Raw genomic sequence first — 15,583 nt, 5'->3', positions numbered from 1 at the left:
TTTATTCATTTGACAGACGGAGATCACAGAGAAGCAGGCAGAGAGAGAGGAGGAAGCAGGCTCCCTGCTGAGCAGAGGGCCCGATGCGGGGCTCGATCCCAGGACCCTGGGACCATGACCTGAGCTGAAGGCAGAGGCTTTAACCCACTGAGCCACCCAGGCGCCCCTGTATGTATAGTTTTAATAGTGAAAAATGTCAGTCAAAAGGGCCCTTGGCCTGGTGGTTTTTAATGGAAATACAAACATTTTCTGAGCTAAAGTGGTGTAATCTTTCAGCTTAAATAATCATAATCAGCAGTTAAATAATCTGAATGCTTGTGAATTGTAGAGCTTAAATAATTCCAGCCACCATACTTTATGTTATCTCCATCCTCACAGCAGCTCCATGGGGTCTAGGGAAGGTCAACCATTAAGAACAGGGAAAGAGAAATGTACAAATCTTCCAATCTCATAAAGCATGGCAAGTCAAAGGGGACAGTTGTGGTCCTTCTCCCAATCCAAGAGCAACATCCTGTTGGAGGAATTTTTTAAGTACTTGATCCAATGCTGTGGGGGGTGCTGCCAGGTTTAGCCTCAGGAGGCAATGGATGGGACAACTACATCACACAAAGAGAAACCAAGGGCCAGACAGTACAGCCAGGGTCATACATCAGATCCTGCAATGAGAATTCTCTGGTCCAGTGAGCAGGGCTCTTGGGACTTGAGTTCACAGCCTGAATCTGTAAGTTATAGCTGAGTGAGCTGAGGCCAGCGCGACCCACTCTCTCCCATTGTAAACAGAGCTTTGGACTCAGATGACCCCATTAGTGGTCTGATTCTCTAAGCAGTGTGCTTCAGCATGGGGTTAATATTGCCCCCTAGGGGACATTCGGCAAAGTCTGGAGACATTTTGGTTGTCGCAATTAAAGGGGAGTTGCTACTGGCGTCTAGTGCGTAGAGACCAGAGATGCTGCTAAGCATCCTACAGTGCACAGGGCAGCCTCTATAACATTATAGAATGATCCACCTCTACATGCCAATAGTGAGCATTGAGAAACCCATAACTAGCCTCCCTTTTTAAAGAATGTGTGTTTAAATTTGGGAAGAGAGAAAAGCTTTATAGGGTCTCATCTCTGATTTAATTTTACTTCTTTTTTTTTTTTTAAGATTTTTCTTCATTTATTCGACAGATAGAGATCACAAATAGGCAGAGAGTCAGGCAGAGAGAGAGAGGGAAGCAGGCTCCCCACTGTGCAGAAAGCCTGATGCGGGCCTTGATTCCGGGACCCTGAGATCATGACCTGAGCCGAAGGCAGAGGCTTAACCCACTGAGCCACCCAGGCGCCCTAATTTGACTTATTTTCAAAGGGGACTCATACAGGATATGTTTTCCCCATTCAGGATCATGATCTTGACCCAGATGGCTTGAAGGCCTGGGGATTTTCTGTTTTGTGTAAATGACTGAATTCTTGACTCTGGCTCGCTTCCTTGGGACTGTAGACCAGCTCACCATGGAGGTTCATGCCAGTGGAATTGGCACAGGTCTCAGATCCAAATGCCTAGGAGACTGTGGTCCCTATAAATATGAATCCTCACTAAGATACGAAAGACCTGATCCATCCATGCCAATTGGTCAACAGACCATGCAATCCTTCTAGCTCTGGTGTTTCCATCATTTCTTAACCTGTGGCTGTCTTTTGTCCCCCTGTTTGCCCAACTATAAATTGAAGGTATGAAATTGGACATTTCTCAATGAGCTAGTCTTCTAGTCAGCTCTATAAATCGATGCCCCTTTCTCTCCACCTTTGTTTCTCCCTTCTATTTGTTCCCTCCATTACCACATCCCTCTGGGTTGCTAGGTCTTTTGCTCGGGAACACTTCTTGCAATGTTGTTTAGGGCAAAAAGGATAGAAGGACATTGCAAAGGTTAAAGAATGTATGTCAGAGTAGAGACTAAGGGCATCAGTGGGAAATAGACTGTTGCCCAGATGTCAGCTGCCTGCCAGAACTGTGAAGGGCAGGACTTGGAAGGACTCCCAACTTAGAAGGATTTCTACCTTCTTGTAGTATCTTCTTGGCATAGGTAAAATGTAATCCAGATATGATCGGGGAAGCCCAGCCCTAAGATATGGAGGGTGAACAGGTAAATATCAAGATCCTCATCCTCACTGGAAGAGGACATCACAAAGGCTCCAAGTCAGTGAAGACATATAGGGTTATAGGGCAAGGCATTGTATGGAGGTGGGGAAGGCTTTGAATGTTTTGGATCCCTGGAAAGCATTTAATACAAGTGTGTTGAAAGAATGAAGGAATGCTGATGAAAGTTACACTCTGCCTCCTGCTAGCTACCTCTTCCTCCTTTCCCTCTACCTTGGCCACTCCTGCCTTCTTTTCCACCCAGCCTCCCCTTTCTTTTCCTTTTCCTCTTCCTTCTTTCCTTTACTTCTAACCACCATCCTCTCTCCTCTCCCTTCTTCCTCCTCCCTTTCCTACCCATGTTCTGGTATCCTACAAAATGCTGGCGTTCAAAATATATTCTGGATTTTCTCAGCATAATGATTATCTTGCTAGATTCTAATTTTGACTGTTAGGGAAGGAAGCAGACCAAGCACCTGGGAAGGAGTGTGTGTGTGTGTGTGTGTGTGTGTGTGTGTGTGTATTTGTGTACATACATGTGCATACATTTTTTGGGGAGATAAGGGCCTAGCTCTGGCAATCTTGCCTGGAGAATGAGATTCTGAGAGGAGACTACTCAGTTCACCAGCAGCAAAACAATTGAGAACACTCGCCTGAAGCCAAGCCGCCAATCAAGTATGGCCGAGGTCTTTGGTTTTCCAGTCACGGCATTTGGGAACCAACGGATTGTGAAAATTGAAGTGCAGTATTTGACTTGATCTTTGGGTTAAGCCAATATCCCTGGGATCTTAATTCGAACCTGCGGAAGGCTGTGGCCAACTTTGAGAATCTGTTATTACTCATACCCTGCACTTCGCTTACTTGGTGAGAATTGCAGAGGGCACTGGAGCTAGTGCCAGCATGCAGTTATGATAAAAGTTAAATTGCTGTCTTTCCATTCTGTTTTGAAATTGGTGTTTGTGTGTTCACTTCATGAGCCCTGAGCTTGGAGCTTCTTTTTCCTCTTGGCTCTATCTCTGGAAGTTTTCTTGGAAAACTTTCCCTTTGATGCATTTCTAAGACTTCCATCATCTAAGGCTTTATTCTAAGGCAACATGGGGTTGGGTAGGCCAACCTTATGCTCTCTCCTACCTCCTGCCATTGTTTGGGAGGGGAGGCTGGCCCTGGGAAGCTGCCCACCCTGGGGTGCATTTCTGGAGTTCCTTTGCTGGCTGACTCCTGATTGGGTTCAAAGCCAATGGGAGGTGCTGGAAATGGGAGGGTGGGAGGAGAAAAAAGCTAGAGAGTTTCCTTCCTGTTCCCTTCTTGCTTTGTGGTCATGTCTCTGGAGGTAGAGACTTCTCTTCATGACTACAGCTCCCTCTCAGCAATGCCCCATCCCCCGCTCCTGCTAGCTGGGATTAACTCATGTTTCCTTTTGCCCCTCAGCCCAAGGCAAGGAAATGGCTGCCCACTGTTGCCAGTTTCTGGGTGCCTCACCATGTCTTGTTTTATTAACCCTGCCCACCTCTCCTCTGTAGACCTTTCATTGAAGTCTCCTCATTGGACCCATCTGTGGTGAATTCTGTCTTCAGCCAGACCCAGACTGGTACAGTTGGGAAGTCCATGGTGTCATGGTCATATGTGTGAGATTTGTTAGGATGATTTGAGAAAGTGCTGTTAGAAAATGTTTACATTTCCCATATTAAGTAATTTTGGAAAAAGAAGCAGATTGTTTGATGCTTAAGTCAAAACACTGAAACAAAACTGCCATTCTGTGGTTTTTCTAAAAACACTTGGCTTCCAAATGACCCTTCAATATGAATGACGGCTGCTGCCCCAGCCCCAGAAGGACGTGGGGCTGATGTACCCAGAGTCAATCTTAGTCTTAGGACTAGTGAAAACAGCCTCCTGCTCCTGCCACATACAAGGGAAAACAATTCAGGCTTGGGGCTGTTGGCCTGACTGAGGAGGGAAGAGATTCTTGAGATAGAAGGAAAGAGAGCATTCTAGGACGTCCTGGCCAGAGCACAAGTCAGCTGCCTCCAGGCCATGGGTAGCCTCCTTTCAGCTAAGCTTAGAGCATTTGGGGTTTCCATAAAGCTAAAGGCATTGCAGCTTTGAGAAGCAACTGCTCTAAATGTAGCACTCTAGCCTGAGGTACAACTAAGCACTCTTCATGGACTCAGGCATTTGTTCAATCGTAGACTCATTCACTCACGAAACAAATCATTATCTTCACATGACCCTCTAAGATAAGTACTGTTATCATCTCCATTTTATATTTGAAGTAACAGAGACACAGAGGGGTTAAGTAACTAGCCCAAGGTCACATAACAGTGGTGATTTTGAACCTCTTAAGGATTGTCATGTAGTCTGGCCACATGCTTGACCACCACACCATACTGTCTCTAGCTTTTGCACAGAGGATAGATTTGGGTGTGGGCATGCTATTTGGGAAGTGGTGCAGTCTTCTGGAGGGAGAGAGCTTGTCTTAGGAATTTGGCAGTGGAGCCCCAGGAGAGAAGTGAAAGATTTCAACAGACCCACAGGAATCTGCATTTACACAATGGAGGTTAGATTGGCTCTGGGAGTGGTGGAGATGCATGCCCCTGGCTTTCCCTTCTTCCTGCCTCCTCTGTGTTCTGCTCCCCTAGCACTTTCATTCCTCCATGCAAGCACGGGGGCTGTAAGAGGATTTCTGTAGCAACTACAGCTCTATTCTGAGGGTTTGCAACAACCCTATTGACACTGGGATGGATGATTCTTTGCTGTATGGATTGTCCGGTGTTTAGTAGCATCCTTGGCCTTTAACTACTAGATGCCAGGAGCAGTCCCCTCCTCCAGTTGGCAGTAAAAAATGTCTCCAGACATATTGCCAGAGCCCCTTAGAAAGTAAAATCAGCCCTGGTTGAGAAGAGCTCGTCTAGTCATAGCCTGCATTATGTTTATTTTTTCTCACTGTGGACCAGCAGCTCAGTCCCTTTCTGGAATACATGGACCTCGAGCCAGTGTGGTAATGGGACCAGTAGCATTGTAACACTGGGCTGTCTAGCATGCAGGCCTTCTCTCATCTGGAGGCACGTGGCACCAGACCAGGTAGATTTAGAAAGTATAAAAAGGAGTTCTTTCCACATTCAACAATGTCATCCAACAGTCTTTATTTATTTTTTAAAAGATTTTATTTATTTATTTGACAGAGAGAGAGAGTGAGAGAGAGAGCACAAGCACAACAGGGGGAGTGGCAGCTCCCACTGAGCAGGAAGCCCAATGTGGGGCTCGATCCCAGGACCCTAGGATCATGACCCAAGCCGAAGGCAGACACCTAACAGCTGAGGCACCCAAGTGCCCCTTCATCTAGCAGTCTTTCGTGGGGTAGACTAGAAACTTGGTCACCGTTCAGAGCCATTTTCTTTTCTTCAGGGACATAGGCTCTTGAGTTCGATGCATCTGATTTCAATGTGATCCACTCTCATGTATGGGCGACCTCTGCATCTTATGTTCTAGAGCAGCAGTTTTCTAAACTTCCCCAAAGGTTTCCTATGCAGACTTTCATTTCTTCAGAAAGTCTTTCAGTGAAGAATATACGGAAGTCAGATAAGCTTCTCATTTGGAAAGATGAATTTACCAAATGCCTATGTTTAAAGGAGAGAAGAATTTTAAAGAGTTTTGGCCAGTTAAAAATTCCTTACTGGGGTGCCTGGGTGGCTCAGTAGATTAAAGCCTCTGCCTTTGGCTCAGGTCATGATCCCAGAGTCCTGGGATCGAGCCCTGCATCAGGCTCTCTGCTCAGCGGGGAGCCTGCTTCCCCCTCTCTCTCTGCCTGCCTCTCTGCCTACTTATGATCTCTGTCTGTCAAATAAATAAATAAAATCTTTAAAAAAAAGACAAAAATTCCTTACTAAGTTATATTTTTAAAATAAGGTACCTTGAGAACCCTGCCTTTAACGTGGGATCCATGCAGGTGCCTGAACAAACCCTCAAATGAGATAGGACTGTAAGTTTGGTGTAACGAGTGGTACTTTCCCTTCCTTCAAAAGCAAGGGGTACCTCCATGGAACAGAGAAGAATATCCCTGAAAATCATCTCTTTCTTTCTTTCTTTTTTTTTTTTAATTTATTCGACAGAGAGAGATCACAAGTAGGCAGAGAGGCAGGCAGAGAGAGAGAGGAGGAAGCAGGCTCCCTACCAAGGAAAGAGCCCGATGCGGGGCTCGATCCCAGGACCCTGGGATCATGACCTGAGCCGAAGGCAGAGGCTTTAACCCTCTGAGCCACCCAGGCGCCCCAAATCATCTCTTTCTTAACTGGTGGCCCAATGCATTTAGATAAAATACTGCTAAACTTTTTTTTTAAGGTCAATTATATACAAAAGCAAAATGAACCCCCATATACGCTTTACCTAACCCCAGTAATTATTCAGTCATTGACAATCCTGTTTCCTTTCTATCTGGCAATTCCCCATGACTATCCCGGTATTTTTTGAAGCAACTCCCAGACATTATATTATTTCATCCATAAATATTTCAATATAAACACTCTTTTTTTTCAGATAAACATTTTTGACACCAAATTACAAATACTTTACGGTGGACGAGAATGGTAATGAAGGCCTTTCCCCATAAAGTTGAAATTCCCTGGGATCCAAATGTGAGAGGCTTAAATTTTAATTTGTTTTAATGTTGCTATAAAACAGCAACGTGGACTACTTAGTGGTATTATACAGGGAAATCAGAAGGATTTACACCACGTGACACATTCCTTAATCGATTTTCAGCTCTCTTCTCCCTGACTTAGGCTTAAGTCTTAGTGTTCCCAGGGCTGACTTGTTGGGTGGCGTATTTGTTATCTCTTAGCAGTTATTGACATTTCTACACTAACTGGAAGGGAAAGCCTTTTCTTGATTGTGTCTCTTTCCAACTTCTTTACTGAAAGGTAACTTTCCAGGATTTTAAAGAAATAATAACTTCCATAGTGTGAACATGAACATGATTGGTCACATCTTTTACACCTAAGGGTTCTTGGGGCTTGACTAATGGTAGCTTTTCTGTAGAGAATAAAATTAAAATTAAGCTTTCTTTGTAATGAGGTTAAACTCCTGAATCTCTGGTGAGTCCTGAAGATAACCATTCAGCTTCTTGCACTGTTTTTGTTAATGATCACATCTGCTCATTCCCAGAAGCCCCCATATCACTGGGACAAAAATTTAACTCCTGCAAAGTTATTTTAGAGTCTTTGTTCATTAATTACCATTGACCCTTGAATAACACAGTTTGAACTGGATTTTTTTTATATAAATACAGTGTGGTACTATAAATGGCACTGTATTTTCTCTTCCTTGTGATTTTTTAAGTAACATTTTCTTTTCTCTAGCATACTTTATTGAGAGAATACAGCATATAATACATAAAACAGAAAATATGCATTATTTGACTGTTTATGTTGTCAGAAAGGCTTCCAGTCAACAGTGAGCTAATAGTTGTTAAGTTTGGGGGGAGTCAAAAGTGGCACATGGATTTTTTTACTCTTCAGGGAGTTGGTGCTTTAGCCCCTGTGATGTTCAAGCACTAACTGTCATTCAACCATCATTTAGTGACCAATAACTAGAGACCTCCCACTGTGCTATTTGCTGATCCAGTCATGACTCAGACCTAGTCCCTGATTTCCAGGAGCTTAGCTTAGTCTTGATGTTTTGACCAGTGGAATATCTATTGTACATCCAACCTTGGTGATTTGAGGGAGCAGTGAGATAGCTTCTGTATCCAAATATCCTCTGTGCCCTTCTCTCCCTCTACTAGGTAACAATGTGACATCATTATGTTGAGCCAGATTTTTGTCTTGGGCTTGGCATTCACATCTGGTTGCTCTTGGGGGGAATGACTCAAGGAGTCATGACAGCTGGGCCAGGGATTTGGCAGCATTCCAATGCTGGCTGCAGTAGAAGGCAGGGAGAAAATTGTTCCAAAACGGTGGAGAAATGTCAAAGCTAGGGTCCCACATGAAAACAGACTTTATGTCCACTACATTTTGGTTGACAGACTTTATGTCCATTACATTTTGTTGACCTTGAGCCAAGCAAGACCAAGTGGTGACAATAAGTATTGTCATGGAAACAAACTGTTTTATATCATCTAGCCTGTTATCTTGTCTGGTGGTGCTCCCTAACTCCTCTGTATCATCTCTGGGAAGGGGTCCTTTAGTATCTGCCCAGTATCAAAAGATGATGAGGAATGCATTAGCATAAGGGCCAAGCACCTGGACTTTGAAGGGTCAGATGACTTAGGTTTGATCTTGCCCCTACCACTCACTCTGCTTGCACTATGACCTTGATCAAATATAGAGATGACATTGCCTGCCTTATGGGGTTTCTCTGATGATTAAATGGGTTAATACATATAAAACTGTTATACTACTTAGTAAGTCTTAATAAATCTACATGAGTGTTCTAAGGAAACTTATTCTCTTTTCAGAGAACTCTTTCTTAAAATGTTTGCCTTTGTTCCACTATAATAACTTCCTTTTTCATCTTATCCTCTTGCTCTTGGTTCTTTTACATTTTCCTTTTTGAGGCCACTTAGGTATTTAATCCATCTTTATAGTCTTTGAGTATTTAAAGTTATTCTCCTGTCTTCTCTCTCATACCTTTATTTTTTTTTTAAAGATTTTATTCATCTATTTGACAGAGAAAGAGAGATCACAAGTAGGAAGAGAGAGAGTGGGGAGCAGGCTCCCCACTGAGCAGAAAGCCCAATGCAGGCCTCGATCTCAGGACCCTGGGATCATGACCTGAGTCGAAGGCAGAAGCTTTAACCCACTGAGCCACCCAGGTGCCCTTTATACTGCAGAATCATTTCATCTCCATCTGAAAGTACCCATTATTTCTTTTCCTCTTTTTGTAACAGGTCTAGAGGGCCCTCACTATTCTAATCCATCTTCTTTGGGTATTCTGTATATTCTTTATATATGCTTTCCACAATTAGTCACTGGACATTTTCTATGGGCTGGACACTGAGTCTGGCCCTAGTGACATGGTCCCTGCCTAGGAGAACTCACATACTAATGAGGAAGATGGAAAAATGGAGTAAGTACTCTGATAAGGAAGGTCCTGGGGGTATTGGGACATCTAATCCAGATTGGAAGGAAGCATGGAGATTGGGAGGAACAGTGCACACAAGACCTAAGGGATACAGAAGGCGGAAGGGAAGAGTGTTTCATAGGGGACTCACAATCAAATACAATATTCAAATGACCAATAAAAACAACTCAGTAGTTGAGCAGATTAGATTCTGTTCCAAAACAGCTCTGGGAGATTCTCTTGGAAGTGCTCATTTATATGGGGGGAAGGGGTTCAAAGATATCACTCCCATAAGGATGCAATGATAGCGTATCTTCCACCACAACATCCTCGACTCCTAGCCTTATCCTTGCCTCAAAACAAATAGCTTCCCTCCATCAGGGATAGAGCCCCCCTTTCCCTTTATTCTCACCTTCTTCTTAACTGGCCATTGAAAGTTGGCTACTAACCTAAGTCATTTTTTTCAAGCTACCATTAGAGATGCTGTGTCCACAGTGTGTTGTTATGTGGTTTACCTTCACACTGGTCAGCTGTAATTGGATATGAAATTTTCAGCCTTGCCCTTCCTTGATGATGGTATTAGTAATAATATATTTATAATAAGAGAGGATTTTAAAAAATAAAATGCACAACAAAAGAAACTCCCAGAACTGGTCTGGAATTTTTCAGGGAGATATTGAGCTTAAAAAATATTTAAAACACCAGCTTGGAGTGTAGCTTTTAATGCAACTAAAAGTGTATACATGAAAATTTGTGGCAGCAAACTTGAACCACTTTCCATTGCATAACTAATGTTTTATTATTTTAATTTTTGAAACAATATGATTTTACCAAAAGAGCATAAAACCTTAGGAAAAAAAGAGTTCACTTCTGCCAAGGCTGACCTCAGCCAAAATGGGCCTCTGCCCCTTAGCAGCTATCTCTGAAAACATGCTTTCTTTAAGTTTTATTAACTGAGGAAATAATGATGATCAAAATGATGGAATGGGATGGTGTTTTTATTGAGCAGCAGCCAGTGAAGGACCAGGAAAGCTTCAGCCTCTGACGTCAAAGTCCAAAGAACAAGAGCTCTCCAAAATCATCTGGGAGGGAAGGAAGGCAGGCTTCTGTTGCCAAGATTGCTTCTTTCCTTTTTTTGTAGGCTGACTGAATTATGCCCTTGTCTCCTGAAACCCTCTTAGCATCATTCCCCTGGGCCTCAGTGGCACCCAGAGCAGAACTAATCAACTACAGGTTCCAAGGTTCTTAAATCCAGCCAACAAACTGAATAAAATGCATGAGCATCTGCTGGATTCCAGCGTCTTAGACACAGGTCATATTATGGCCACCTTGCCCCACCAGCAGGAGCAGAGCCTGCCTGTTGGAGATGCAGGGCTTGACTCTGCACATGTGTTTGTGCATGGCCTCCGCACACAACTCATGTGCTTCCTGATAAGCCCTAAAGGTGTAGAGGCTACTTCATTTAAAGGTTTAGGAGCTAGTAAATTAATCTTTAATATGTAGAAATGCACCCATGATCAGTAAGGCAGGGGAGAAGGAGGTATGTTATCCTCATGGCAAATGAATACAGAAGATTATCTGTGCTAAATGACCAAAAATTCTATAAGTGCTAGCTATTTTAACAGTATAACAGATTGAATTATATTATATTATTATTATTCAACATAACAGTAGTAAAGTCATATTTGTATAGGACTTTGTAATTATAAAAATGCTTTCTCTTAGATAACATTTTCAAGTGACTGGTAGCAATGATGTTACATCCCTCTTATATCTGAAAAATCAAGAATAAATAATTTTTTTGAAAGAGACCTCTTTTTTAAAAAATAGAAATTAAATGTGCATATTATGACAAATGTTGGCTAATAGAAAGAAGAAATAATTTGCTCAAGGAAAAGCCTTGACATTTTGAATTATCTTTTTTTCCTAGTCTGTTTTCCTATGCATGAATTTACATGTCATGATTGTACAGTTATTTTTTCTCTTGATATTTTTCATTTACATGGAGTAATGGTTTTTGTTCAATTATTATAAAATAAATGTTTTTTAATTGATAATGGATAGAACAGTGCGTGTACAGTCATTGTGGTGAAGGGAATCCTTATAGTTTGGTTTGGAACCCAGGGATAGGATTTGACTGTTCAAATTAAACCCTTAAACACTTATTGCCAGGACTTATTCTAGGCACTGTGTGTGGCATGGGGTGGGGAGTAATCGCTGACAAATGTTTTTGAAAACATCTATAGAAGGTATTTTCAGTGAGATTACACTTTAGTTAGAAAGCAGAGAGGTAAGGGGGTAGGATAAGAGTAAATGAAACAAGATGGAATTGGGAGAGAGACAAACCATAAGTGACTCTTAATCTCACAAAACAAACTGAGGGTTGATGGGGGGAGGGGGCTTGGGGGGGGTGGGATTATGGACATTGGGGAGGGGATGTGCTATGGTGAGTGCTGTGAAGTGTGTAAACCTGGCGATTCACAGACCTGTACCCCTGGGGATAAAAATATATTATGTTTATAAAAAATAAAATTAAAAAAAAAAGAAAGCAGAGAGGAAGGAAGGAAGGGGAGAGGGAAGGAGAGAAGGAGGAAGGAAGGATGGATGAAAAAGGCAAGGAGGAAAGAGAATGGAAGGAAGGGAAGAAGGAAGGAACTGAGGGAGGTAGGGAGGGGGATAAGGAAAGAGAAGAAAGAACACTAAAAACCAAGAAACCATAAACATCTACTGAATTTTCAGTATTCAGAATATAGAAATCACTCAAGACAATGAAAGGAAAATATCAAAGGACAATATAAAATCAAAATTTGAGGAATTTTCCCAACATTATCAATGTTTCAATGATGAATAGTCTTTTTAGCTTTCTTAGATTCTCCCTGTACAAAATTCTTAGAACATCTTGAATGCCAGGTCTCTATAAAATGCTCATGAGAAAGCATGAGTTCATTGCCATTGAAGAGGAACTATTGGTAATGTGTTATGAGATCCATAAAAAGAAAATGTATGGACTATTTATTTCCAAAACCCCTAAGCTGTGTGAAAGGTTCTTTCATACCATATACAAAAATTAACTCAAAATGGATCACAGATCTAAATGTAAGAGTTAAAACTGTAATATTTCCTACAATAAAACATAGATATAAATCTTTGTGACCTTTTGTTAGACAAAGCCTTTATAAATATGACACCAAAACCACAAGCAACTAAAAAAGGAATAGATAAATTGGACTTCATCAAAGTGAAAAACTATTATGCTTCAGAGAACACCATCAAGAAAAGACAATCCACAAAATGGGAGAAAATATTTGCTATCATATCTCATAAGGGACTTGTATCCAGAATATATAAAGAACTTGTACAACTTAATAAAAATTAATAAAATAATTAAAAAATTAAAAAATTAATAATAAAAATTAAAAAAAGGCAAGGGATTTGAGTAGACATATCTCCAAAGAAGATAAACAAATGGCCATTAAATGCATGAAAAGAAGCTCAACATCATTAATCTTAGGGAAATATAAATCAAAACTTCAATGAGCTATCACTTCATACTCACAAGGATAACTAATGTAATAGAGAATAACAAGTGTTGCTGAGGATGTGAAGAAACTGGAAGCCTCACACATTGCTGATGGGATTGTAGAGTGGTGCAGCCACTTTGGAAAACAGTTTAGTAATTCCTTCAAATGTTAAACACACAGTTTCCATATGATAGACATCCATATTCCACTCCGAGGTACATACCCAGAAGAAATGAAAACATACATCTATTTAAAAAGTTGTATATTAATATCCATAGCTATCTTATGCATAATATGATAAAAGTGGAAACAACCAAAATGGGTGGATTGTTGATGAATGGATACACAAAATGAGGTATATCCATAGATGGGATGATATTTGACAATAAAAAGAAATGAAGTACTGATGGATGCTACAACATGGAAGAGCCTTGGAGACATCATCCTAAATAAAAGAAGTTAGTCACAAAAGATTGCATATTGTATGATCCAGTCTATATGCAAATAGGCAAATACACAGAGGTAGAAATTAGTTTCGTAGTAGCCCAAGGTTAGGAGAAGGAATGAAAGGTGACTAGTAATGGTATGCGTTTTGGTTGGGAATAATGAAAATTTTCTAAAATTTGACTGTGATAGTTTCACAACTGAATATACAGAAACCTGTTTAACTGTACACTTTAAATGAGTGAACTGTATGATATGTGAATTATATTTCAATAAAGCTATTAAAAGTGGGGGACTCTGCACAGTGCTGTAAAATCTACAAAGACACAGAAGTTATGGCCCATGTCCATATTTATTTACAATCTGTCTAAAGGCAAAATATATATAGAATGATTGGAAATATCAGATTACAGCCTCAAAATCATTTTTTAGCTCAGCATCCAAGGAATGTCTACATGGTGAATGCCCTTGTAATGAAACCTATTCATCTGAATTCAACCAATTTATATTTATTTTGAATCTTAGAGTTAGTACCTGACCCAGTGCTAGGAACTGAAAGTTGGGAGAGAAGATTGCATAATTGTGTCATTATGGTATAACTGAGACATGTACAAAGGACTTTTTCAGTGGTTCCACAGAAGTGAGAGAGCAATTCATTTAGCCTGTGAGGTGAGAAGAACTCTGATGGTGATATTTAAACAAGGTCTTAAAGGTTGAATAGGAGTTCCCTGGGTGAAAGAGTGAAGATGTCTTAGGGAAGTGGGTAAAGGAACTAAGTAAGGACTTATATAGATAGGCCTGGTGATGATGGTGATAATGCTCTTGGTAGTGATGATGGATGATGATGACCGTGATTGTTGGGGTGGTGATGACCCAGTGGTGATGGTCATGGTGTTGGTGACAGTAGTGGTGAAGACAATGACGGTGATTATGATAGTACCAATGATGACGACAATGGTGATGGTGGTGGTTTTGGAGGTTATGGTTTTGCAAAGACTGAGTTTGAGGGGCTTCTGAGGCTTCTAAGTGATATGCTTCCAGGAGTCTGCAGCCATAGACCTCGAGCTGCACATGGTGGCCAGTAACACTTATCAGTGGCCACTGCCTTACTTTTTGATCAAATATTATCTTTCAGCCAGGTTTGTAGGAACTGTGTTTTGGCCAAGAAAAGAGGAAACAACTTAGCAGTTAATGAATTGCTGCACTTGGACCTGAAATGTCATTGGCCCATACTTCTGCAATCAGCGACCACTCAAGACAGTGATTTGATTGGAGGCTTGCTGTAAGCCTAAGTTCTGAATCTCACCATGAACCCTCTCATGAGCTCTTTGGGTTAAAATATTAAGTTGAACCATATGAAATTGCCATATTTGTAGGTTAAGAATGGTTGCATCTCAGCAGTTTCATCTGGATTAAGCTATACAATGGCTATGCTGTATGTATGTAATTGTATGGGATGGGCATGAGGTATCAAAAAAATATACATGTTACTCTGCTGTAATGATAGTCTTTGTGCCATTGACCGTGTGCATGTGTGTTTACAGGATAAGTACTATAGACTAGTGTCCAGTACAGGAGCCATGAACCTCATGTGGCTATTGAGCATTTGAAATGTGACTATGTCCAATTGAGGTGTGCTGTGAGTATAAAATAGATACCTGATTTCAAAAACTTAGTGTGGAAAAAAAGTATATAAACTATCTCTAATACATTTTATATTGATTATATATTCAAGTAATAATATTTTAGATATATCGGCTTAAATAAAAATATTAATATTAATTTCACTTATATTTTCTTACATATTAAATGTGGCTATTAGAAAATTTTGCTTATATTATATTTCTATTTGACTGTGCTGCTACAGACAGAAAGTTCTTTTTGGTGCAGTTTTTTTTGGCAGATTCAGGAAGAAGACAATTCCGAGTGGCTTTTAGAAATTGCCCTTGAATATTCTGAGCCCAAATCTACTTTGGTTTCCTCAAAAAAGGGAAGGAAAACCAATCTTGTCTCTAAAATCTACATTTTGAAAATTGCGTTATGAACATATATTTCCTTTCAAATATACAAAATAAATTCTAGAGGCTCATCGTTTTCCCATGTACTTAGACTATTTTCTTTGCTTTCACTTTTTGTTCTCTGTGTTCTTCCTGTCATCACTTTATCGAAATATTGAGGGCCTGGCATTGAGCAAGTAGAGATATTCAAGATACATAAATGCCTCACTTATTTGGTACTAAGTTTATCTGAATCACTTGGGAATTGGCTAAGTGTATAAGCATTCGGATTTCTCCAAAATTGAGACCATGCCATGCAGTGTGGGATTAGTGGGGAGAAAAGTGTGTCAGTCTCTTGGCGCTGACAATTTGAACTGTCAGGGTCAGGGCCCTGTGGTCTCCTTTTGCTCCCCTAATCCTGACTAAGAAGGTAATTTAAGTAGAATCCTGAGG

The 15,583-nt window shown here is 40.8% G+C and overlaps 1 protein-coding gene across 1 annotated transcript in view; it reads left to right on the top strand.

Moving 5' to 3' along the window:
- The window catches only part of LOC111143961 (ELKS/RAB6-interacting/CAST family member 2), a 943,496-nt gene that overhangs the window by 585,124 nt on the left and 342,789 nt on the right, over nucleotides 1-15,583 (top strand). The window lies entirely within an intron of this gene.

Source organism: Enhydra lutris, unplaced genomic scaffold (genome assembly GCF_002288905.1).
Source record: "Enhydra lutris kenyoni isolate GAN:26980312 unplaced genomic scaffold, ASM228890v2 scaffoldscaffold10, whole genome shotgun sequence".
NCBI lineage: Eukaryota > Metazoa > Chordata > Mammalia > Carnivora > Mustelidae > Enhydra > Enhydra lutris.
Note: the sequence above shows the minus strand (reverse complement) of the source record. Positions and strands in the feature narration are given on the sequence as shown.